Here is a 27,215-nt window from a genome sequence, read left to right as displayed (position 1 = left end):
GGCTCTAAGAGGATGGTCCGGGTTGAAAAGGTGATGGTGAGCATTGTTTTAACTTTCTATTCAACACACGAGTTGCCTCCTTGATACAAAAATAGTTCAAAAGAGTTTCAAAAATTGAAATTTAGCTTAAATTGATTGGTAACTGATTTTCAATCGAATTTAGGTCAAGAGAGACATTCAAATTGAATTGGGGGATCAAAAATTAGTCAATTGAGGGTTTAATAAATAATCAAATCAAGGGGATCAAGAAATGGGATTCTAGATAATTGCTCTATGTATTTTGGTTCAACTATGAAGTTTCAAAACCTTAGGGGTAAACCTAAGATGCAATACAAATCATTACATCAAGTACTTGATCTTTTATGTCTAGAATTTCTTTTCTTCAAGTACTTAATTCATGCAATTTTTAGATATTTCAATGATTATATGTCTTATGATGGTGTCAAAAATTAATTTTTGAGTTTTGCACCAAAATATTTTCATATGCTATCAAGCTCATTTTAATTTAAGTTTCATAAGTAATATCATGTTATAAGGGATTTGGGAGCACATTGAATTTAAAAAAAAACTTATGCTTCTAACAATCAATATGATACTAGGATTAAGAGAACATATGTATCAATATATTCAAACAAGCAATAAAAATTAACTTAATATCATGCATATATATGAAGTATCAAAATCAATCATCCAAATAAACTAAATTTAGGAAATAATGATGGTATGATATAAAAAAATTTTAGCTTTTACCATACATCATCACCCATTCACTTTAAGTCCAAAGCATCCATTTTTAGGAATTCACTCCTTTCATGCCCTTGGATACTTGGCATATCTGTAAAAATTATTTTTTAATTTTTAGTATCCAAGCCATTTTGGATCCATTGGGGTTAGAGAATATGGTTTTTTTTAGAATCTAAATTTGTTTAATCAAAGTACGACCATTTCTTTTAATGTTACATTCTAAACTTTTATGACCTACTTTATTACATTTAAAATAAGTTATAAAATGATTTTCACATAGAGCTCTACTAAATATATTTTTAATAATTTTTTCTTTTTTCATTGAATTATAATTGATTTTCACTTTATCAAAAATAGCCTTTTGATTGTTCAAAATTAAATAAAGCTTGTGTGAACCAATTGTAAAATTTTCAAGTATAGGCTTCAGTATTTTAAGCACTTTTCTAAGATTAGCATTTTCTTGCATAAGAGATTTTTTAGATTTCAAAAGAACTTTCTTTTCTTTAACCAAAACATTATTTTCCTTCAAAAGCTCTTCCTTTTCAATTAAAATCTTGTTCTTTTTTCAGCTAAAGATATATTTGAGCTTTTAAGCTCCTTATTTTTCAGTCCTATCTTTTTATATTCATCCATTACCTCATTAAAGGCTTCAAACAATTCATTAAAAGTAAATTTGAAAGAGATTTCAATGTTTACCTCATCATTATGAGTCATGAGGCAAGGATTTGCAATACATTCTTCTTCTTTTTCATTTTTTTTTTTTTGCTCCCCCTTAACTGATGCTTTCTTTCACTTTTGTTTCTTCTTTTTCTTCTTCTTTTCATCCTCATGAGTTATGAGGTATAAATTTGGAGAAGCTTCCATATCTTCCTTGGAGCATGATTCTTCTTCTTTATGTGCTGCCTCATAAGTTGTTTTTAATTTCTCCCAAACATCATTTACCGAAAAATAAGAAAAAATTAGATTAAATTCATTTATATCCAATGAACAATAAAGCATATTCGTAGCCTTAGCATTCATTTAAATCATTTTGTTATCATTGATCAGTGCATTGGGTGTGTGTGAGCCATTTACTATAATCTTCCATAAATTATAATCATATGATTGTATGAAGATTTTCATCCTAGCTTTCTAAAAGATATAATTTGAGTCATTAAAAAGTGGAGGTTTATCTATAGAATGGCCTTTAATAAGAATAGATTCCATTTAGATTGTCATGATTTTTAGCTCTAGACCACTAGGTCAACAACAAATAACAGAGCACCTGCTCTGATACCACTTATTATTCAGAAAGAAAGTAACCCAAGAGGGGGGTAAATTGGGTTTTTTAAAAATTTTAACCAAATTTAAAGTCTAAACAATTATGTGCATCCAATTAAGTTAACTCAAGTGAATATGAAGTGAAAGCAATGTGTTACAGTGAAATTAAGATATAAAAGGTAGTAAAAGCAAGAATTAAAATAAGTAAACAAGATAATAAAGCAAGGAAGAAATAATGCGCAACACAAATATAAAAGATTTATAGTGGTTCCGTGCAACCCAGCCCACACCTACATCCACTCCTTAAGAGCTCCTTCAAAATTTTACTATAATCATTCGACTACAGTATGTTTGTTCTAACCTAGGATCACAAATAAATCTGATCGATTTTTTAGGATCACCAACCATAACCTTACACATTATTTTTTAGACTCACAATCAACTCAGATAATTTTATAGACTCATCAATCAAAATCTACAATATCCAATTTTAGACTTGAATGGGCCTTTATCCTAAGTTTTTTTCTCCCAAAAAAACTTGTAAAGAAAATAAAAATATAAGATAAGATTTCAGTATAAAGTAAAAACTAAAATAGAATTCATTTGAAGTGTAAAGAAGGAGCTGAATGATTGATCTTTTGAAGCTTTGTTTTCTCTTCTTTGAAGCTTGAAAGGAAGTAGAAATGATAAAGATGAATGCTCTTGAAAATCCACTAAAATTTATGCTCAAATCCCTTTATTTTTCTTTTCTTTTTGGATATTCAATGTTCCTCACAAAAGTAAAAGATTCTCTTTTTAAATACACTTAATCTTCCTTCTCAAATGATTCTCTAGTTTTTTATAATCTTGAAAGTGGTTGGAAAATAAGTTTTGATTATTGGAGCCCTTAAAATAGCTGTTAGAAATAAAAACTAGCCATTGGAGAAGTACAGAAAACTAGCCATCATAGCTTGTCCCAAGCCATGAGTCGACTCATTTTTACTTCGAATCAACTCATTTTTACTTCAGATCAGCTCATCTATCCCATGAGTCAGCTCATTCTCAAATATGTAGAATTCAATTTTTTATTTTTTTGAGAGAGTCAAACTCCTACTATTCATGAGTCAACTCGAGCTCTATGTCACTTGATACCAACATACCGGAGTCGACTCAAAATCTTCCAACTATATTCTTTTCATATTTTTACCTCTTAAACTTTAATTTCTCAATCTTAGTACTTTCAAATGATATTTTCTTCTTCCAAATTTATTTTCTTCATATTGACCCATCCAAACTTATGAAAATTTGTTCTTTGAAGTGCTTTGACTTGGCATCTCGATGAGATCTTTTCAATGAGATATTTTTTTAATTTGAACATCTAAAAAGACCTATATATAATCTTGAAATACATGATTAGTATCATTTATACTCAATATTTTAAAATTATCAAAATTAATCTTGGGGTCAACACTGTTCCACCATCATGTAACCGCTGGTCTTTTGATAGTGAAGTCCCAACACCATCGATCGAGCATTTTCTTTTTTTTTGGATAAGATTAATCAAAATTGATTACATATTTTAGCTCAGAAATCTAAGAATAGTTTTAAGCTTTTAGAAATTAAGTCATGTTCTTGATCAGGTTAACCCAATGTCATCAGCTTATCCAATCCATAGTCAACGAACTATACTTGACAAATGATTGGACATTGACAATTAGGTTAGATGCTATAAATTGGATTCCATAGTCGATGAGGTCCAATATATGCATAAGGACATGTACACTGTCAATAACATGTTGATTCATCTGTAATAGTTATGAGATGATCAGAGTCACACAATGCATAAGATGCGTAATGGGCAGTTTATCCATGATCGATGATCAAAGACATTAAAGAACTTGAAAAGCTCGACATGACTATGTATAAGAAATTATTAATAGATTTGATCCTGCAATTTCTGATTCATATGGATAATTTATGAAACTATTATATGAATAAATATTATAGCACCTTAACTAAATTGATCGATATGCTGAGGCTATGAGCACCTAATCTTGATGATTACCATTTGGATTTAATTTTTGTCATTTGCATGGTGTGATGCATTTGTAAAAAATTATTTGAGTAAAATAGTGAATGCCATTAGATCTAAAAGATTCAAAATTAGATAATTTGAAGTATATAGATGGTTCTTTTGGCTAGATCATATATGAAAAGAAATGATTTGTCGACTGGAGAAAATGGGCCTTTGGGCTCATTAACTATTAAGTCATATCTAGTTTGTGAATCATCTCTTTGAGAATTAATGATCAAGCTTTCCTTTATGGGTTAAAAGAATAGGATTATTGAAATACTTATTCTAGTACACATACGATGTGCATGGCCCATTTGATGAGCCAAACTAAGAGGTTATCACTACTTCATCACCTTTATCGATGAACAATCATAGTATAGGTATATATATGAGATACAAATCTGAAAGACTTTGAAAGATTCAAAGAATTCAGATGTAAAGTAGAAAAGATAAATCAAAAAAATTTTAAAGGTACTTCGATCAGATCGAAGATACAATATCAAATAGAAAATTTATCGATTATCTAAAGAAAATGACATAGTGTCATGATGGAATTCTCCTTGTACACCTCAGCTCAACGGTATATCTGTGAGAAGTGATGGCACTATATAAGATATGGTCAAGTCCATCACGAATATCACTAGCTCAATTATTGTTTCTTTAAGAACAAGATTTAATTTTTGAAATTTAAATTAGGTTTTGTCTAAAGTTGGTTTCACCGCACCATATGAGATATGATATGTTGGATAAGTTAGAGGATAGGTCTGTGAGAACTCATTTATAGGGTATCTCAAAAGGTGTTTGAAATATCACTTTCTCTTTCCAGTAGTTCACAATGTGATTATGAGCAATCATATTATTTTCTTAAAAATAGTGAGAGGATGAACTCAAAGAAAAAATCTCTAAAGAACAACGAGTCACAAGATCTATACAATCTATTTAAGATGAGCCAGTATATATAGTACTTCTTCCATCTCGTCGATCTAGTAGGATCTCCTATCCTTTAGAAAAATACTTGGTATTCTTACAAAAAGTTTAGAGAAAGTATTTCTCGAGGGAGATTGGGAATATAAGAATGATCTCAAAATTTACAATGACATGATATGAGGAATCATGTAGTTACATGAACATCAATGGGAGAGTCCCATGCTGACATCGATAATGATGTAGTTACATATAGAATTTTCTTTTCAAAGACCTAGGTCAAACATTCTGAAAATAAAAGGTCTATAGAGATAGATCCTAAAAGGATGTTTGGTTTTCACAGATAAGTACATAGAAGAGGTGCTGAAAGGGTTCCGCATTGAAACCTTCAAGAGAGATCCGTTATTCTCTTGGGCATATGTGTATGTCATGCTATATACTCGACTTGCTATATGTTGCTGTGAAAGTCACTAGCATATATTAGTTGAATCCAGGCTGGGAGCATTAGATTGCTATGAAAATATCTCTCAGTACTTGAGAAGCACTAAGAAATTATTCTCCATCTTTGAAGAAGGGTTAGAGCTAAGAGTGGGAGGATACACTGATACTGATGGTAGAATATCTACATCAGCATGTATTCTTGACTTATGTTGGTTTGATTTATTGGAAGGGTTCCAAATAATCGATTAGTGGAAGCTGAATATGCTATAGATGTGCAAGATGCATTTTGGTTCTTATAATAGTTGTAAACTTAGATGTCATACCATTGGATGCTATGACATTGTACTGTAAAGATAATGGTCCATAGCCCTCGCTAAGGAGCTAAGGTCTCACCAAAATTTCATGCACATAGAATAGATATACGCAATTACATCCAGTAGAAATACACAGAGGTGAAGAGAGTAGACTCCACACGATAGTGGTAGGCCCAAGTCACTTAGCTAGCTAAACACTAAAGCCTATCTTCAGAAGATGGGGCTCAGGTATATGGCAGATTGGCTTTAGTGCAAGTGGAAATTTGTTGGATGTGTGCCCTACAAGCCAATCTTGACTGACACATACTTTTCTCTAGGACATATTTTGTACTTATTGGACAGTCTTAATTACTAATCATGTTTATGTGTCCATAATTTGTCCTAAAAATTAACAAAGATGATTTTGTATATTCTCAAGATGTTGAGAATTTGAGACATACATTATTAGTGATTAATTTTTAAATACTTCTGATTAAAGGATCTGTTGGAATTTGGGGTTTGAAGCATGTATATATGTTTTAAAACTTAATTTTCTAAACACCGTAGTGGAGCATAAGATTAAAATAATTTTAATCTAAATTTTGTATGTATAAAAATATAAAATCACATAAATCTATTTTATATGCTGAAATTGATATATGCTGAAATTTAAATTATGATCAAATCACATACCTTTTCTGCAATCTCTTTCTTCAAATCTAGATCTGAAAGAGACGAGGCTCTCTGTTAGCCGTACAAGTGTCTGGCCTCTATGAGTATTCACTCAGGATCAATCTGAAACAGTCTTCTAAGATCTAAATTTTGATTCTTCAAAATTTCGCCTGCTGAATCTGAACGAAGCCTGAATCGTGATCAACATTTGATCTTTTTTCTTGATCTTCTTCTTCTCCTCTTCTTTAGGCTCTTTCTCTTTTCTTTTTGCTACTACAAAATACCAGCAACTAGCCAAAAAGTGGGATGCCAACACCTTGGGTGTGAGACAACTTGGGATGCGCATCCCAAGTTGTATGGTATGGGGATGCCTAAGGAGAAGAGAAAGAGGGAGGAAGAGAGGGTGTGGGAGCTCCTTTGGGCATGGAGAGGGGCTCGCTTTGATCATATTAGGACCTTAGGGGAGGTCTCCTTTTATAGGCACAAAGATTGAATCCTATTTAATCGTATAATACAAGTCCTACTTGCATTAGGATTCCTATTAACTTAAGTTATCCAACTTACATTAGGAAGCCCATTAGGTGCCAACTATTGGAGCCCTTGCACTCATAATTAGACATCCTCTTTTGCACCCAAGAGACACTTCATATGAAAATCAAAGGCCCTCTAATTAATGGACATGCCCAAATTGATCAAATCAAAGTGGTGCCTCATAATAACTATCAAGGAGATTCATAAGGGACTTGCACCCTTAATTTATGTGATCCATAACCTTAGACACCCAACAATTGGAGTCTCACAAATCTTATTCATATAGATAATAGCATACCCAACTAGAAGTAAAAGAATACCCAACTAGTCAAATATCCAACTAAAAGTAATAAACCTTCGAAAGGTTTATTACTCTTTTTGGTCTTTAGGCTCTCCAAGTATTTTGGACAGTTCCTCCTCTAGTGGCCTTCAGTATGACAATGGAAACACTTTTCCTTTGCCTCAGCTATCTTTGGACCATCCTTCTTCGGCTTGCTCTCTATTTTCTGCTTCTATGCAAATTTAGCCTTCTTCCTTCTAACAGACTTTTTCTTGAAAGAAAAAGTCCACTCCACAGCAAGAATAGAGCCTCTTGAACTCTTCAAAGTACCCTCCATTGTGACTAACATATTGATAAGTTTGAGAATAGTGCAGTCAAGTTTGTTCATATGAAAATTCATAATGAATTGACTATATGAACTGGTAAGAGATTGAAGGATTAGATCCATCTGCAAGTCCTTTTGCATATCCAGCCCGAGCTTCCCAAGCTCCTTAATGTCCTTGATCACTGTCATATAGTGCTTATGGACAGACTGCCCTTACGCATCTTCAGGTTGAAGAGTCTTTTGGACACTTTGAAGCACGCAGTATGGCTCTACTCACCATACAACTCTTGTAGGTGAGTGATCATAGCCCGAACAGTGGGCATATGCATGTGCTGGCTTTGCAACTCCTTTGATATAGATGTCAGCATATAGAACTTGATCCGACTATCTTCATCTGTCCACTTTTCAAAAGCAGCTCTCTACTCAGCAGTAGGATGGTTTGGTAACACAACGGGATCCTAGTCGAGAATATGACTTAACTTTTCTGAGGTCAGGGTAATCCTGAGGTTTCTGAACCAGTCTTTGTAATTATTACCAATCAAATGATTGGTTTTAAGGATGCGAGCTAGAGGATTTGAGGCTGATATGATGGTTTAACTGTGAGAGTAAAGATTCAAATTAGACTTTTGTATTTAATATTTTAATTTACTTCTAAAAATTCTAAGATGTAAATAATGACTCTCACTAATTTTTTAGATCCCTCCACTCTCAAAAAAAAAAACAAAAACCCTGACGTGATAAAGGATTCTTAGTGGGTGCTGCGGTCCCACCGATGATATGCACCTTACCTAATAGTTATTGATAACATACACAACGATGCGTAGGCAACTCCTTGTCCAGATGTTTCACTAAGCATGTTGCAGCAACTTAATCTCTAAGTCATATGGGCTCACCTAATAGTTATTGCCCACACTTCTTAGTTAAGCCCGACCCACTGTTCATAAGCAGGTGCAAGGCTATCATTGGATCCCTCACCTAATAGTTATTGGATCCAACCCCATCCTTATCCTGGAGCAACTCTTTGCTAATAGAGTGGTTGTGTGTTCCCGATGTAACTGAACCACTGTGACCAGTCGAGAACAATCAACGTCAGTAGCACGTCCGTACATCTACAATGGTGGAAGACCTATGGACTTAATATTTATGGAGAGATTTCAGTTTAGGTTTCATCTAATCAGTCATCATATGAATGATCTAACTGGCATGGGCTAAACTAGATTGCTAAGCAACCTAATTCAAGATCCAATCTTCCAAATTGGCTAGGTAAGTGAAGAATGGTAGGGGTCCCCCCGTTGCCTTCTTTAGACATCAATGAATTGGCCAGGTCAGCACGGAACTAATTAAAAAATCACATCTCATTAACTTGTCTTAGACATCAATAGGTCGATTGATCAGAATTAGTTAGCTCAAGCGTATCGGGCTCAAACCAACAAGTCAAATTAGGTCCTTAGGTTAATTGATTCTATAAATGAGACTCAATCAATTTGATCAACAATAATTGTATGATCATTAATTTAATTGATCTAACTCAATTCAATACTTGACTTGGTTTGACCATTTACTTAATCGAATTAGACCCATATGACTCAAATCAAAAATCTTAGATGTAATCCTATGACCTAATTTTTGATTTTTCCATGACCAAAACTTTCATGCACAAACATAAATTTTAGGTTCTAAAATCATATTTTAGATCTAAATTATTTGTATTAAAGTAAGTTTTAAGATATGAAAATAATTTTTAGATTTTAATATACAAACATATATCATATATATACATATATAATTAGATCTAAATAAAATTTCAGATCTAAGCATGATATCATATATCTCATATACTAGTCATGAATAAGATTAAAAATAAATTTATAATCTAAATATATAATCATATATCATATATATGAATCAAAATTTAGATCATAAAAAAATTTCAGAGTCATGCATGCATCTATATTTCGCATGAACATTAACTAGAACTCTTTCTAGATCAAAATTCAGATCCATGCATGCAACAACATATCAACTATATATTTCAAACCTAAATCCAAAATTAGATTTTAGATTTGAAGATCCATCCATACATCTTATGTTTTAAGAAAAAAATAATTTTTGAAATCTTTTTAAAAATATGTACATCAAAATTCAGTATATGAAAACCCGTGGCTCTGATACCACTATTAGAATTTGAGGTTTGAAGCATGCATATATGTTTTAAAACTTAATTCTTTTAAACACCATAGTGGAGAATAAGATTAAAATAATTTTAATCTAAATTTTATATATATAAAAATATAAAATCACATAAATCTATTTCATATGCTGAAATTGATATATACTAAAATTTAAATTGTGATCAAATCACATACCTTTTTCATAATCTCTTTCTTCAAATCTGGATCTGGAAGAGACAAAGCTCTCTGTTAGCCACACAAGTGTCTGGCCTCTACGAGTATCCACTCAAGATCAGTCTGAAACAGTCCTCTAAGATCTAAATTTTGATTCTCCAAAATTCAGCCTGCTGAATCTGAATGAAGCCTGGATCGCGATCAATGTTTGATCTTTCTCCTTGATCTTCTTCTTCTCCTCTTCTCTATGCTCTTTCTCCTTGCTCTTTGTTGCTTCAAAATACCGGCAACCAATCAAAAAGTGGGATGCCAACACCTTGGGCATGAGACAACTTGGGACACGCTCCCAAGTTGTATGGCATGGGGACACCTAAGGAGAAGAGAAAGAGGGAGGAAGAGAGGGCATGGGAGCTCCATTGGGCATGGAGAGGGGCTGGCTTTGATCATCGTAGGACCTTACGGGAGGTCCTCTTTTATAAGCACAAAGATTGAATCCTATTCAATCATATAATACAAGTCCTACTTGCATTAGGATTCCTATTAACTTAAGTTATCCAACTTACATTAGGAAGCCCATTAGGTGCCAACTATTAAAGCCCTTATACCCATAATTAGACACCCTCTTTTGTACCCAAGAAACATCTCATATAAAAACCAAAGGTCCTCTAATTAATGGACATGCTCAAATTGATCAAATCAAAGTGACGCCCCATAATAACTATCAAAGAGATTCATAAGGGACTTGCATCCTTAATTTATATGATCCATAATCTTAGAAACTCAATAATTAGAGTCTCACAAATCTTATTCATGTAGGTAATCAGTAGATAATTAAGTTAGAATTAATTTATCAAATAAATAATCCTAACAAAAAGAAGAATTGGGTCCAACCATATGCTAGCAAGGTTATCATGAACCCAATAGATTTTTCTAAACCCAATTGACACTTCATAAGCTCAATTACTAATTCTAGGTATGATTCTTTTATTGTGTGATCTCATAGGTTTAATTCTATCTGATAGTCAGACATACAATGATCTACATCATTGTATCATTGAAACTCTTTTCAATGGGTTGGAACAATTTCACTATACTCAGCAAGGATTGTCGATCCAGAACAATCCTAGTGAGCTCTCACAATCCATCAGTGACACCTAGCAGTATGTAGTGGCAACCCAGTAGAACTGAAATGAATCTCTAGGTGTAGTTAATGTGTGATTCAATCCTTCTATCGTGAGTCCCGATTAGATGACAGGTCATGGATAAATCATCAAACTTCAACATCAGTCATATGATAGATTTGATTAGCTCAAGTCTAGATGTGATGTCTATGAAAACTCTTTTTCATTAATCACTCTACTGTGGCCACAGATTTATGGACTTAGCTTCTCAAATCTCATAGGACTACTCCTCTCTATCAAGATTGATAGATCCTATCTTAATATGCACCCTACTCCTACAATGGACCAACTATCGTCAATATCCACTACAAGGGCTCATTGAGATCCATATTTATGTGTCAATCAAACTCTAGCAGCTTCACTATGAGTAGTAGTACCATCTCAAGTCAAAAGACCAGTCACATAGCTATATCATCGAGATAAGCACTGACGATTGAATAGAAATCTAAGTGATCTCTCGTATGGTCACGCTCAGTGCTAGTTATTCTCTAACAACCATCTACACTCATCACCCTATGTCTCTACACAGTAGATTAGAGACCCATCTATCCCAAAGGAAGTGATTTATGTACTAGTTTATCTGGATCTATCATTGTCCTCATGATGATCCTATAACCGGGAGCCTTTAGGAATTAAATATATGTCTCTAATTCTTAATATCTTGAGAGTATGTATTGAAACTAATTTCATAGATGATTTAAGGACACATTACACTTGAATGAAAAAGAATTTATCTTTTTATTGATCATATCAATATATTAAGTGTTGGGTACAAAATACCCACGGCCGAAGTTCTCAACAGGATTAGCCCTTGCGAGCTCCGCCCGGACTCCCACGGGAGACGAGCTCCGTCACCAACTTCAACTGTCGGTAAGATCCGTCCGGACTCCCACGGGAGCCAGACTTCGCACCTAACTTCAACTGCAGGAGGACTTCGCCCGGACTCCTACGGGAGCCGAGCTCCATCGGCAACGTCAACCGCCAGTAAGATCCGTCCGCACTCCTACGGGAGCCAGACTCCGCCGACAACTTCAACCGCAAGTAGACTCCGCCCGAACTCCTACGGGAGCCGGGCTCCATCCTCAACATCAACTACCGGTAAGCCTTGTCCGGACTCCTACGGGAGCCGGACTTTGCCTTTGACTTTAATTGCAGGAAGACTCCGCCCGGACTCCTACGGGAGCCGGGCTTCGTCCTCGACTCCAACGGCTACAGACAGACTTTGTCCGGACTCCTACAGAAATCGGACTCCACCGACAACTTCAACTGCAAGTAGACTCCGCCCGAACTCCTACGGGAGCCGGGCTCCATCCTCAACATCAACTGCCGGTAAGCCTTGTCCGGACTCCTACGAGAGTCGGACTTCGCCTTTAACTTTAATTGCAGGAAGACTCCACCCGGACTCCTACGGGAGCCGGGCTTCGTCCTCGACTCCAACAGCTGCAGACAGACTTCGTCCGGACTCCTACGGGAGTCGGACACCGCCCATGACTTCAACTGCAGGTAGACTTCGTCCGGACTCCTACGGAAGCCAAACTCCGTCTTCTATTCCGATTGCGGAAAGACCTCACTACCGACTCCAACCGAACTTCGGCCGACAAGTCTGGACCCCCTGGCAGGCCACAGTAACGGACAACACTGCTCCACTCCCTGTGGCGGGCCCTACGCAGCTCCATTACTCCCTGATAGGCCGTATTAACGGCCACGATTCTGCCCCACTCCCTACGGCGGATCCTGTATGATTCCACCACTCCATGACAAGTCACGACAGCGGACGCCGCTCCACTCCCCGTAACTGATTCCACGTGGCAAGCCACGGTGATAGCCACGATCCCACTCCATTACCCTCCGCAATAAATTCCTCCTGGCTCTGGGCGGCCCATGACCAGACGGTTACGGGCGTCGCTATCAATTTGTTGCCCCCTCCGTCTATAAAAGGGGGACCTCAGATACGTTATTCTATAAGCTCTCATCTTTCATCTAAAAACTCTGCTAAATTCTCCATTCAAGCACTCCATTTTTGTTGAGGCAGAGAACTGACTTGAGCATCGGAGGGTCTTGCCGGAGCAACCCCACCTTCGGTTTAGACTTCCTTTGCAGGTCCCGGCGGCGACCGCAACTTTCTCAACTCCAGCTTCTCCGATGCAAGCGAATTTTTGCACCAACAGGATTGGCGCTAGAGGAAGGGCCAGTGTCTTCGTAATACCCTTGTTCTTAAAGGAGCGCTCAACGGATCCACCTCCGGTCATCTTATCCGGCACCCACTCCTCCTTTCCTCATCTGATGCCTTCTCGCGAGGCATTCGCACAACTACCTCCGGCTATGGTCGCCGACAAGGAGTGGCCGGACGATCGGCCTCTATCGGATTTCGTCAACACCATTTTGGGGGGATCCCGATGGGAGGCAACCAACATACCGGCTGTATCCCCCAAGCGGCAAAAGGTTGAAGAGCCCATAACCTTTACCGAAGAAGACACTCAGGGAGTCCAATTCCCTCATAACGATGCAGTCATAGTTTATTTGAATATAGCAAATTACGATGTCCGTCGCATTCTTGTCGACAACAAAAGTTCGGCCGACATCTTGTTCTACGATGTCTTTTCAAGAATGTCCGCTCTTGGCGATCATCTGAGGCCGATTTGCTCCCCCCTGGTAGGGTTTACTGGTGACGCCGTTCCGACGGAAGGAATGATAACTTTGACTGTGGCCGTGGGTCAATATCCAAAGCAATCCAGGGCTCTGGTGAATTCTTGGTGGTGAAGGCGCCATCCGCCTACAATGCAATCCTTGGCCGACCCGGCCTCAATGCTCTCCGAGCTGTCATTTCGACCTACCATTTGAAGTTGAAGTTCCCCACCAATCAGGGGATCGGAGAGGTCCGGGGAGACCAAGCCCTAGCCAGACACTGCTACAGCATCGCCTTGCAAAGAAGCGATTAGACTGACCCCTGTCCCGTCGATGGACTAGATGCTCGCGATGACCTCGCCGAAGAAAGGGGCGGCCAAATCGAAGATCTGGTACCAATCCCTTTGAATGATGGGAACGCGGAGCATGTGGCGCTAATTGGCTCCAACCTGGGGGAGGAAGTGCGGACGCATCTTATTGATTTTCTATGAAGGAATGCGGATGTTTTCACTTGAGTTCCAGCAGACATGCCGGGGATTGACACAGAAGTCATGGAGCATCATCTGGCCGTCGATCCAAAGCATCGATCAACGAAAAAAAAATCCAGAGTCATACCCCGGAGAGGCAGAAGGCGATAGCCGAGGAAGTGGATAAGCTCCTCAAGGCCGGATTCATTAAGGAAGTCAATTATCCTGATTGGATTTCCAATGTTGTTCTGGTCAAAAAAGCAAACGGCAAATGGAGGATGTGCATAGACTTCAAAAAGCTGAATAAGGCTTGTCCAAAGGACAGCTACCCCCTTTCCAGAATCGACCAACTGGTGGATGCGACCTCAGGCCATGAGCTCCTCACCTTTATGGATGCGTTCTCCGGCTATAATCAAATTAGAATGGCATCGGAAGATGAAGAAAAGACAGCTTTCATCACTAATCGCGGCCTTTACTGTTACAGGGTCATGCCTTTCGGCCTCAAGAATGCGGGCGCAACCTACCAACGGTTGCTGAACAAAATTTTCAAAGAGCAGATCGGCCGAAACATGGAGGTCTACATGGACGATATGCTCGTGAAAAGCAAGTCTTCCAGAAATCATGTCACCGACCTCGAGGAGACCTTTGACGCTCTCCGAAAGTATAGAATGAAGCTGAACCCAACTAAATGCGCTTTCAGAGTAACCTCAGAAAAGTTCCTGGGCTTCATGGTATCAGGGCGCGGGATTGAGGCCAATCCAAAGAAAATTCGCGCCATCCAGGAGATGACCGTCCCAAAGTTGATCAAAGAGGTTCAGCACCTCATAGGGAGGATAGCGGCTCTTAATCGCTTCATCGCGAGGTCGGCCGAACGGTGCTTGCCCTTCTTTCAAACCCTCAAGCAGTCGAAGAACTTCTGTTGGACTTCTGAGTGCCAACAAGCGTTCGAAGAGTTAAAAAGCTACCTTAGCTCACCCCCGCTATTGGCAAAGCCTGAACCTGGGGAAGAACTATTTTTATACCTAGCGGTCTCTCCCATGGCCCTCGCGGCCGTCCTTGTCAAAGAAGAAACGAAAGTCCAGCGACCAATCTACTACATTAGCCGTGCACTGAGGGACGTCGAGACCAGGTACACCAAATTAGAAAAACTGACTTACGCCTTGTTGATTGCAGCTCGGAGGAGCCGACCTCCCGCGACCGTGGAACTCGAAAAACTTACGGGTGTACTACCAATAACTTCATTTTAATTGAAAGTTGCATACCTGTATGTCTTTGAACAATTCGCACAAACTGTGTCAAAAGTGAAAGGGAAACGTCATCCCGACAAAGTCGAAGGCCCGGTTCCATTTAGACCGGATGGGGGGAGAGGCCCTACAACGCCTATATGTGCCCCCACAGCCCTGTTAGGGACAGGAGGAGAACCTCGCCCTAGCTTGAGCAAAGTCGAAGGCCCGGTTCCATTTAGACCGGATGGGGGGAGAGGCCCTACAACTCCCATATGTGCCCCCACAGCCCTGTTAGGGATAGGAGGAGAACCTCGCCCTAGCTTGAGCAAAGTCGAAGGTCCGGTTCCATTTAGACCGGATGGGGGGAGAGGCCCTACAACGCCCATATGTGCCCCCACAGCCCTGTTAGGGACAGGAGGAGAACCTTGCCCTAGCTTGAGCAAAGTCGAAGGATCGGTTCCATTTAGACCGGATAGGGGGAGAGGTCCTACCACGCCCATATGTGCCCCCACAGCCCTATTAGGGACAGGAGGAGAACCTCACCCTAACTTGAGCAAAGTCGAAGGCCCGGTTCCATTTAGATCGGATGGGGGAGTGTTGGGTATAAAATACCCTCAGCCGAAGTTCTCAGCAAGAAGCCAACTCCGCCTAGACTCCTACGGGAGCCGAGCTCCGTCGCCGACATCGGCTACAGGACAACTCCGCCCGGACTCCTACGGGAGCCGGGCTCCGTCACCAACCTCGACTGCTGGTACGATCCGTCCGAACTCCCACGGGAGCTGGACTTCGCACCTAACTTCAATTGCAGGAAGACTCCGCTCGGACTCCTACGGGAGCCGGGCTTCATCCTCGACTCCAACGGCTGCAGACAGACTTCGTCCGGACTCCTACAGGAGCCGGACTCCGCCGACAACTTCAACCGCAAGTAGACTCCGCCCGGACTCCTACGGGAGCCGGGCTCCACCCGCGACTCCAATCACTGGAGGGTTCCGTCCGGACTCCCATGGGAGCCAAACTTCACCTTGACTTCAGCAGAGAAAAACTTTGAGCGAAAAGGAAAAAGGAAGGCAACGGACTATGACAGCTACGATTGGAAAACGGACAGCGGTCGAGGTACAGAAAACTCTATCACCGCAAGGGCTGGGGGTCCCATCGGGAGTCCCAGCTTTTGAGAAAGTTTTCGACACAAAACAGGACAACTTACTTAGGGTGACAGAAGCTCGGAAACCCAAACTCAAGCCCTAGGAGGGACCCCAGGCCCGAATGGCCCCAAGCGAGCCTGCAGCCATTGACGGGAAAATGACAACCGGGTATCTTCGAGCGGCATAAAAGTCGAAAAGGAGCTCGGCAAATAACAATCCAACACGAATAAAAGAGATCGTCGACGACCTTGGGATGACGTGAAAAAGAAAAGAAGAAAAGAAGGAAGAGAGAAGAAAGAAGAATAAAGAAGTTCGACAGACGACTATTCGATACAAGATGCAGACGAGGTAACAAAATCTCTTTTTCATTTTTCAACTGACAGGATGTACGTTACAAGACCCGATGGGCCAGGAAAAAAATATATACATCATTGCAAGTCTTGCGAACACAGTTTGGAAAGGATGCACCGGAGGTCGCTTCAAGCTGCAAACTTCTCTTCCCATTTCTGTCCTTCCCAGCCGCGTCGTCCAGTACGTGTGACGGGCTCATCGACTTTCACCCCACCTCGTTTCGCTCCACCTCCGAAGTCCCAACCTCAGGAGGAAAAGGATGGGATAGATTTTCGGGGGCGGTAAGGGCAACGACAGCGGCGACGAAGACCTGTTTCAAGAAGAACCAGAGTCACCCTGGGGGCAACGGTGGCGCCAGAGATATGCGTCATCACCGAATACTCCGTGGTAGCGACCGTCCAAAATGCTCCGGCAAGGTCGGCATGCGCTACTTCCACCGTCCCCGCAACAAGTTTTACTGCCCCACCGTCGACGTCGACCACTTCTGGTCCCTCGTCCCCGACGGCATCAAGGATCCCGCCACAGCTTGTGACGATAGCTCTGCCCTCTTGACCGGTATCATCCGACTTTGCTACTCTGAAATTCTCGGGCAGAATACCTTTACCGACGGCCCCCATTATTAAACCCCTGTTGTTGAAGGAATTCTTCCTTGAGCCCCCTTTGAAACGACGAGGATCCTCAGCGGCCACTTGATGACTGGAGAACTCACCGGCCGCTGTTCTCCTCCTCGCCTTCCTCCAAGCCCTATACATCCCTTCGAGGATGGCCTCCGGAGTGGAGGGCATGACGTGGGAACCCCTTAGAGAAGAATCGAGGGGCTGAAGATGGCAAGGGCTGGTGCGGAGGAAGTGGCTGAGAAGTTAGGCTCTCAGACGAAAGAAAGGTGCCGTCCTTTCGGTAGGATGAAGCCCCGAAGGAAGAGTAGGGGGTTTAAATAGCCAACGGATCTTAGCGCAGTTATGGCGGTGGGTGTCCCTAGGCCAACTGGTGCATGCCATGTGTCCCACTCACCGCTATCGAGGATTGACTGTTCGCAAATTTCTGTAGCGCGACGCTTGGGATCACGTTTCGGCGGGAGTTCCGAAAAGACTCTTCAGGTCGCCTTAACCGGAAAAAGGGCTCTGACGTGCGCACATTAAATGCTGACATATCCAAGGGCGGTTACGCGCAGGATTTGGGGGGAGAACTTCGGCCATGCCCATCTCTCTGTACTTCCTTCATTCGAAATTCAAACTCGAAAGTAGGGGGACTAGTGTTGGGTACAAAATACCCACGGCCGAAGTTCTCAACAAGATTAGCCCTTGCGAGCTCCGCCCGGACTCCCATGGGAGACGAGCTCCGTCACCAACTTCAACTGTCGGTAAGATCCGTCCGGACTCCCACGGGAGCCGGACTTCGCACCTAACTTCAACTGCAGGAGGACTTCGCCCGGACTCCTACGGGAGCCGAGCTCCGTCGCCAACGTCAACCACCGGTAAGATCCATCCGGACTCTTACGGGAGCCAGACTCCGCCGACAACTTCAACCGCAAGTAGACTCCACCCGAACTCCTATGGGAGCCGAGCTCCGTCCTCAACATCAACTATCGGTAAGCCTTGTCCAGACTCCTATGGGAGCCGGACTTCGCCTTTGACTTTAATTGCAGGAAGACTCTGCCCGGACTCCTATGGGAGCCGGGCTTCATCCTCGACTCCAACGGCTGCAGACAGACTTTGTCCAGACTCCTACGGAAATCGGACTCCGCCGACAACTTCAACTGCAAGTAGACTCCGCCCGAACTCCAACGGGAGCCGGGCTCCGTCCTCAACATCAACTGCCGGTAAGCCTTGTCCGGACTCCTACGGGAGCCGAACTTCGCCTTTAACTTTAATTGCAGGAAGAGTCCACCTGGACTCCTACGGGAGACGGTCTTCATCCTCGACTCCAACAGCTGCAGATAGACTTCGTCCGGACTCCTACGGGAGTCGGACTCCACCCACGACTTCAACTGTAGGTAGACTTCGTCCGGACTCCTACGGAAGCCAAACTCCGTCTTCTATTCTGACTGCGGAAAGACCTCACTACCGACTCCAACCGAACTTCGGCTGACAAGTCTGGACCCCCTAGCAGGCCACAGTAACAGACAACACTGCTCCACTCCCTGCGGTGGGCCCTACGCAGCTCCATTACTCCCTGACAGGCCGTATTAATGGCCACGATTCTACCCCACTCCCTGCGGCGGATCCTGTGCGATTCCACCACTCCATGACGAGTCACGACAGCGGACGCCGCTCCACTCCCCGTAACTGATTCCACATGGTGAGCCACGGTGATAGCCACGATCCCACTCCATTACCCTCCGCAATAAATTCTTCCTGGCTCTGGGCGGCCCACGACCAGACGGTTACGGGCGTCGCTATCAATTTGTTGCCCCCTTCGTCTATAAAAGGGGGACCTCAGATACGTTATTCTATAAGCTCTCATTTTTCATCTAAAAACTCTGCTAAATTCTCTGTTCGAGAACTCCATTCTTGTTGAGGCAGAGAACTGACTTGAGCGTCGGAGGGTCTTGCCGGAGCAACCCCACCTCCAGTTTAGACTTCCTTTGCAGGTCCCGACGGTGACAGCAACTTCCTCGACTCCAGCTTCTCCGGCGCAAGCGGATTTTTGCACCAACATTAAGTATAAAATTATATCTTAGATTAATTACAATGTGTCAGCCATATTGGCTTCTAGGACATACATCTAACAGGATCATCACGGAGGATAGTGATAAATCCATTCGAGATCGGTGTATGGATCATCTCTTTTTAGAGCAGATGAGTCTCAAGTCTGTGGTGTAGAGATATTGGAGTGAGAATGCAGGTGGTTATTAGAGAACAACTTGCACTGAGCATGACCAATATGAGAAATCACTTGGATGTATACTCACTCGTCAGTAATTTTCTCGATGCTGTAGTGGTGTGACTGATCTTTTGACCCACGGTATGTTGGCTATTCGTAGTGAGGCTATATAGTTTGACTGCACGTTTTCTTGATCCCTAGCCATATAGGTCTTTGCTGTGTATGTTGGCTATGTAGGTTCAGGTTCGCTGTTTGGAGTAGGATACACTTAGATGGAATCTATCAACCTTGGTAGAAAAGGAGAAGTCCTATGCGATTCGTAAGACTGAGTTCAAAAAAATTTCTGATCAGAGTAAGTGTGAATACTGAAAAGAGTTTCTATGGGATTCACAAATAAATTCGAGTCGAGCCAATCTAGCATATGACTAACGATGGGGTTTGACGAGTTCTCCATGACCTCCATCCAGTCGAGATTCTCGATAGAAAGATTATATCACACGATAACTACACCTAAAAATTTACTTTTTTATTCTATTGGATTGCCACTACATATTACTAGATATGACTGGTAGATCGCGAGAGCTCACTAAGATCATTTTTGAATCAACGATCTTTGTTGAAGTGAATTGGAATCATTTTAGCCCATCGAAAAGAGTTTCGATGATACTGTGATAGAGATCAGATATGTCTCACTACTAGACATAGTAGAGCCTAAGGGGTCACATACAAAAAGAGCTTGATCTGATCAATGGCTTGGATTATATTTGAATTATCAATTGGATTGATGTTTGAATATTAGAAACTACTAATTTATAAGCATTACAGTTTTGGTAGCTGCTAATTGTTAGCGTATGGACTTAATTGCAAGTGTTGTAATTTTTTTGAGACTGATTAAATTATAAATTAAGTTTTAATTAATTTAAATCAGATTTAATTTAATTAAAATTAATTTAATTTAATATTAATTGGGTTCAATTATCCAACTCAGATTTGGATTTCAAGCCTGATTGGATCAGGCTTGACAGCCTTTTCGAATTCGGCTCGTTTCGGACTTGATTTGAATCTGATTGAGGCTCTATTTGAACCAAATGAACCATGACCTGAAGAGTATAAATTTTTTAAGACTCTCTCTTTAGAAATCATGCTAAAAGGAGAAGTGAAAAATTATTTTTCTCATCCTTCTTTCTTCACATACATGAAAAGAGAGGGGGCACCAATAGTTGGTGCCCCACCTTATCTGGAAATTTTTTTCATCCAGATCTTTTTTCTATTTGAATTTAATTTAAAATAGGATAGAACTATCTTAGATCAGAGTATAGAAGTATTTTTTTGTATGATAAAAAAATTGAAGAAAGAGGATGCTCGTTGGTTTTATGCGTGAAAGATCTTCCCGATTTCTTTTTGGTGCACCAACTTTTTCTTTCTTTTCTTACATGCCATACATTCCCTATTTGATAAGATATGATCTTTATCTCTAAGGAGACATGAGGGATAGGGGGTGTGTGTGACAAAAATTAAAAAAAAAAAGGGATGGGTGAAGAGAGGGTGTGCATAAGATATGAGAGGTCTCTTCTTTCTTATATCAATCCTTCATATCTATGCCTCCTCTTGTTTTCTCCACTTCATGTTCATGCCCAGATCTGATAGAGATCAGATCTAAGAAAGAAAATGAGAGAGAAGAATAGAAGAAAAAGGATTCTTCTTCTCTTCATGATAATCAGGTTCAGATCCCATCAGATCTACGCGAAAGAGCTCGTGCAGCGATCTCCTTCTTCAAGATCTAAAAGAAGAGATCTAGATCTAAGGATGAGAAGCGAGATCTATAAGGTGCTAGCACACTGACAATCTTGATGCTCTGATCAGGTGACTCTGTGTAGATGCCAGTAGAGGCCGGGCGTGTGTGCGGCTGCGATCAGAATTTGGGACATCTGCAGAATCCGAGGTATGGAGATCTGATCTCTGTTTATTTTTTCTAACGGTTCATTTTTTTATTTCAAATTTAAGATCATAGTTATATATTTGTATCAAGATTTTTACTATAATTTTTAGATCCGATCTAGTACATAAATAAATTAAAATTATTTTAATTTATTTATTTTCACTGTGTAGATGTCTAGAAAAAGTTTTGAACTACACGTACGAAACTGTAGTATTTTCTAATAGTGACACCTAGTAGTATATAGTGAAAATCTAGTAGAATGAAAGTATGAACCCTTAGATACAGTTATCGTATGATTCAGTCCTTCTATCGTGAGTTCCGACTTGATGGAGGTCATGAAAAACTTGTCAGACCCCATCGTCAATCATATGCTAGATTGGCTCGACTTAAGTTTACTTGTGAATCTTATAAATTTTTTTTTTCAGTATTCACACTTGCTTTGGTCAAAGACTTTCTGAACTCAATCTTGCAAATCATATTGAACTTCTCCTTTTCTACCAAAGTCGATAGATTTCTTTTCGATGCATCCTATTCTTAACAACGAATCTAAACCTATTGTAGCCAACATATACAGTAAGGATCTGAATGGCTAGGGACTTAGAGAATATATAGTCAAACTCAGTAATCTCACTGCAAATAGCCAATGACACTGTAGGTCAAAAGACCACTCACACCACTACAGCTGAAGAAAATATTGGCAGTTTTATGCATGTAATTTTAAAATTTTACTGCAGATCTTGATAGATTAAATAATTTAACCTATATTACATGCACAAGATCTAATCTAAACTATCATGCCAAGATCTATTATATAATTAAACATGAGATTATGATCTAAAAAATAAAAATCTGCATCGATCATATTGATACTGTAGACTAGATCTAACCCTTAGATCTAACCAAACTTGATCTAACAAGTTCAGAACTCATTATCGAAGCATGAATTGCTGATCTCCATAAGTGTATCATGTGGATAAGAGTTCTTTTAGGTTGCTTATAGCCATACAAAGATGTTTGGCCTCTACAAATCATCCACATGAAGAACAGATGCTGATCAGGCTTCTCGAGAGTGCTAGCTCGCAAGGATCTTTGAAGGCTGATCTTCTTCTTCTTCTTTTGATCTCTTAGATGATCTAGAGAGGGAGAAGAATTAATGGAGAAAGAGAAGAGAGGAGAGAACTTTGTACAAGAAATAACTTTCAATAGATTCTCATATGGGGCGTCCAACTATTGGACCCCCTTTATATAAATGGGGGCTAGGGTTTTGGGTTAAGAGGAGGCGCTATAAAACTCCATGCCAACCACCATATGGGGCATCCCAATTTTTGCCAATTTGCATGATGGTGTGAGAAAGAAATCAAATCTTTCTCATGCCAACAAACTCATCAATGCACAAAAGGCAAAAATCATTTGGCACCATCCATCTTTCCAAACAAAATCGATCTCTTTCCTTCTTATCTCCTTATCTTTGATTCGGATTGAATTCAAATCAGGAAGGAGATAATGACCATGACTCATCATGATTGCCACCCACCCCCTTCTATGCCCTCCTTTCTCATGCCCAAAATTCTCACATAAAATCCATTTTTACATTAAAAAGATGGCATGGGACCTAGGGCATGGACAAGGGAGAGAGTCCTAGCTGGCTGGGACTCTTCATTTTCAATTTGATTCCAAATCAAGTCAGATCTGGGTAGAACCCATTGAGAGTAAGAAATCTAATTTAATTAGAAATACAATCATCTTAATAAATTTTTAACTCAATTAAAAATTAACTGAACTCAAGTCTTGATCAAATCAAGAATAAGTTTTTCTTGCAATTAGGTTTTATCTAATCAAACTCTATCTAAGTCAAATTAAATCTAATTCAATTAAACTTGATTCGAACCTCTTTGATTAATCAAATTAAATCAATTAACAATTTAATTACTAATAAATCTTTCATTAACAATAGAGTTCCAGTCTAGTGGGACTCTCCTCTAGAGTCCCAATCCAGTGGGACTCTTCATTAGAGTTCCAATCCAGTGGGACTTTTCAGCCATCAGATTAGATCGAATCTTCTAATGTGTATGACCCTATAGGTTCAAACCTAAGCTGATAGTATAGAAATAAATTTTTATACTAATCGATATAACTATCTAGCAATAGGACCCAACATCCGGATAGGTCGAGAGATTGTAAAGCAATATTCTAGAACCTACGACGTATGGTTATCGTATAATTCATCCCTTTGACCCTAATGCTCAAGGTGATCTAGAGTTTAACTATCAATCCAAAAATAATTGATAACATTATATTTCAACCTTTCAAATCTATCACATGGACTATCCTAGCTAAGGTTTTACTAAATTGAAATACACTGATGCATTAGCTCCTACTTATTCAGAGGGATCAATCCCATCTTGACTCATGCACCGACTTGATAAGTACTTGACTGCACCCAAAAATCTTTCATCACTGAATTAAAAAGTCAGATGGTCCAGCACCAAAGCATAGTGAGTTATTTACAAGTCACCGTGGTGATCTCAGGTCAGAGGGACACTTATACCCATACCCTTCGTGAGCTACTCATGACAGCAAAGTGCTCCGTAATTGATCACGTTTGATGCGAATGTACACCTACATTCCACCTGCATGCCATATCAGTATCTCCACCCTCCTTGGTTAAGAGAACAACCAACCCATATGAAGCATAGTGAGTTATTTACAAGTCACCGTGGTGATCTCAGATCGGAGGGACACTTATACCTATACCCTTCGTGAGCTACTCTTGATAGCAGAGTGCTCTGTAATTGATCACATTTGATACGAATATACTCCTACATTCTACCTGCATGCCATATCAGTGTCTCCATCCTCCTTGGTTAAGAGGACAACCAACCCATACGAAGCATAGTGAGTTATTTACAAGTCACCGTGGTGATCTCAGGTTGGAGGGACACTTATACCCATACCCTTCATGAGCTACTCTTGACAGCAGAGTGCTCCGTAATTGATCACGATTGGTGCAAATGTACTCCTACATTCCACCTTCATGCCATATCAGTGTCTCCACCCTCCTTGGTTAAGAGGACAATCAACCCATATGTTACACAATGACCTATACTTGATATTGCTATCATTCTATTAACGGCATATGATTTGATCGCGAACATATTTTAAGAACTAAATGATAAATCCTTCTTTGTCGGTTAAATATAGTCCTAAAGACTTCATCACAACACAAAAGTTCAAGTAAGATGGACAAAATATAATGAAAAAGCCAAATAATTTTTATTATTAAAAATTTATATACATTGTACAAATATAAGCACAATCATCAACAGGCTAACGATTGATTTTGGGATACAATTCTCAACAACTCCCACTTGGACTAAAGTCAATCGATATGGTATCGTATACATATATTCGACTTGTGATCATCGAACTTCTTGATTTCGAGAGCTTTAGTAAACGGGTCAGTCAGGTTCTGATTTTTGTCGATCTTTTAAAGGTCGACATCATCTCGATCTACGATCTTTTAGATAAGGTAGTAGCAGCACAGAATATGCTTGGTATACTGATAGGACTTTGGCTCCTTGGGTTGAGCTGTTGGATTTCGTTGGCACAGCGGAAGAGTTAGGTGTTTAAAATTTTTATTAAAAACACCCGATGCACCAAAAATCCTAATGCCCAGAAATCCTTGACTATAATAATCAAAGTACAATAAATTAAACATGGATAAGAAAGAATACCTATAGTGTTAACCCCAATTTCTATAAGGCATGCAAGTGTCCATCCCCCAATGGTGATCCACATGAAAATTGAACCAAAGATAGTGCTCCTCCTTCATCTTGCTTCAAGAGTTCTAGCCCCTAGAACTTGACTAACCTTGTATCGATCAGGTTTCTCCAAGAACCTGACTCGACCCTTTAAGATCCTTCTCTGAACTTCTAATTTTCTTTCTTTAAGACCCTCACAATCCTTGTTTGGACCAGATAAGGATTTGCCTTCAATCCTAAAGCCTTGTGCTAAAACTAAGATAGGTTGTAAGAAAGAAAGGAGAGCTACGGAGAGGAAAATGGAAACTTTTTTGAATGCATCGGACACTCTGCACCCAGACCCTTTTATAGCCATCAAAGGGGCACTAAAAAGGAAGGTGCACACCTCATCCAAGAGGCTTATCTAATCAAATTATCAGAGATAAGAGTTCCTTCAAGCAGAAGGACTCTTATCACCGATATGTTGATCTGCACCTACACCTGCGCGCGCGACCAGAGAAGGGATGTTCTTGTATCCCTTCTCAAATTAAAAAATTTCACAAAAATCTATGTACATAGAGGACTAATTTTGTATTTCAAAAAACCTAATAATATGATAAAATTCTCATGGAAGGATGCTATTCTCTCACCTCTTCCCGTGAGTTCTGATCACCGCGCATGCACACAAGTGAGGAAGTTTCTAGCATCCATTTGGCCATCTTATATGTCTGAAAAAATTCCAAACAAATTACCAAAAATAGGTTTTCAAATGTAAAATATTATAAAAAATACTTATTCTAATTTGAAAGCATCTAACTAGGAGAAGGACTCTCTAAACTGTGGAGAGATGCGATGCTTCATCCCGCATGCATGAGAGACCTTCAATTTTTTAATTTTTTCTCCACCCCAAAAATTCTAGAAAAAATCCATCTCATACTTTGAGATATGTACCAGAGAATGAAGGGTGATGTGGGCTACACATGCATCTTAATCCCATGCCAAAAGGACTCCTCCTACTCATGCCAACACACACACGCAAAACCTATTTTGCGCCTAGAGTCCTTCACAATTTGGACTATTTATAATTGGTGTTAATTTGAGATTTGATGCCCCAATTTGGGCTACTTCTAAATTGCATGACCTGATCCAAATGCCCACCAAATTGGGCTAGCTAATTAGCAAGAGATGAGACCAAATTGATCTCCAAAGGAGCTACAATTTCCACACATGCTAGCATGCTTACCGAAATCCTGATTGAATCAAAAATTCCAATCAACCTTTTTCAAAAGGATCCTTGACCAATTTTTATATGTGTGTAACCTATTGAGTTCTACATCTAGCTAGTAGTAGATCAGGTACAAGTTGATCAAATTTGATTAGATTTCAATCTAATCGATTTAGGTTCAGTCGAGCTAACCTAAGCTCAACAATTAGAATCCTTTCTAATTGACGATCGAATTAAACTTTTTAATTCAATCAAACTTACAAGTTAAGATTGATATTTAGTAATATATCATGACTATTTAGAAGATATAAAATTTGATAAAAATATCAAATATACCCTTCAGTAGCAAGTTACCGTACAATTCAATCCTTCGATCATCCCTGCACCCCGAATATGTTCATGAGTATGGAATCATGTCAAACTCAAATATATATTCATATCGATTCTCAATTAATCAATGATGACTTCAATAAAAAAGTATTAGAAACTCTTTCTAATCTTTTTTCTACTTTTGATCAAAAAACTTTTTTCGAGTCATCTAGGATTGAGAATACACAAGATGCGATCTCCTCTTACTATGAGTGATCGATTTCATGTTGACCTACTCACAACCTCCATACACACTCCA

The sequence above is a fragment of the Elaeis guineensis genome, chromosome 5 (assembly GCF_000442705.2).
Source record: "Elaeis guineensis isolate ETL-2024a chromosome 5, EG11, whole genome shotgun sequence".
In the NCBI taxonomy this organism is placed as follows: domain Eukaryota; kingdom Viridiplantae; phylum Streptophyta; class Magnoliopsida; order Arecales; family Arecaceae; genus Elaeis; species Elaeis guineensis.
This window is presented reverse-complemented; position numbering follows the sequence as displayed.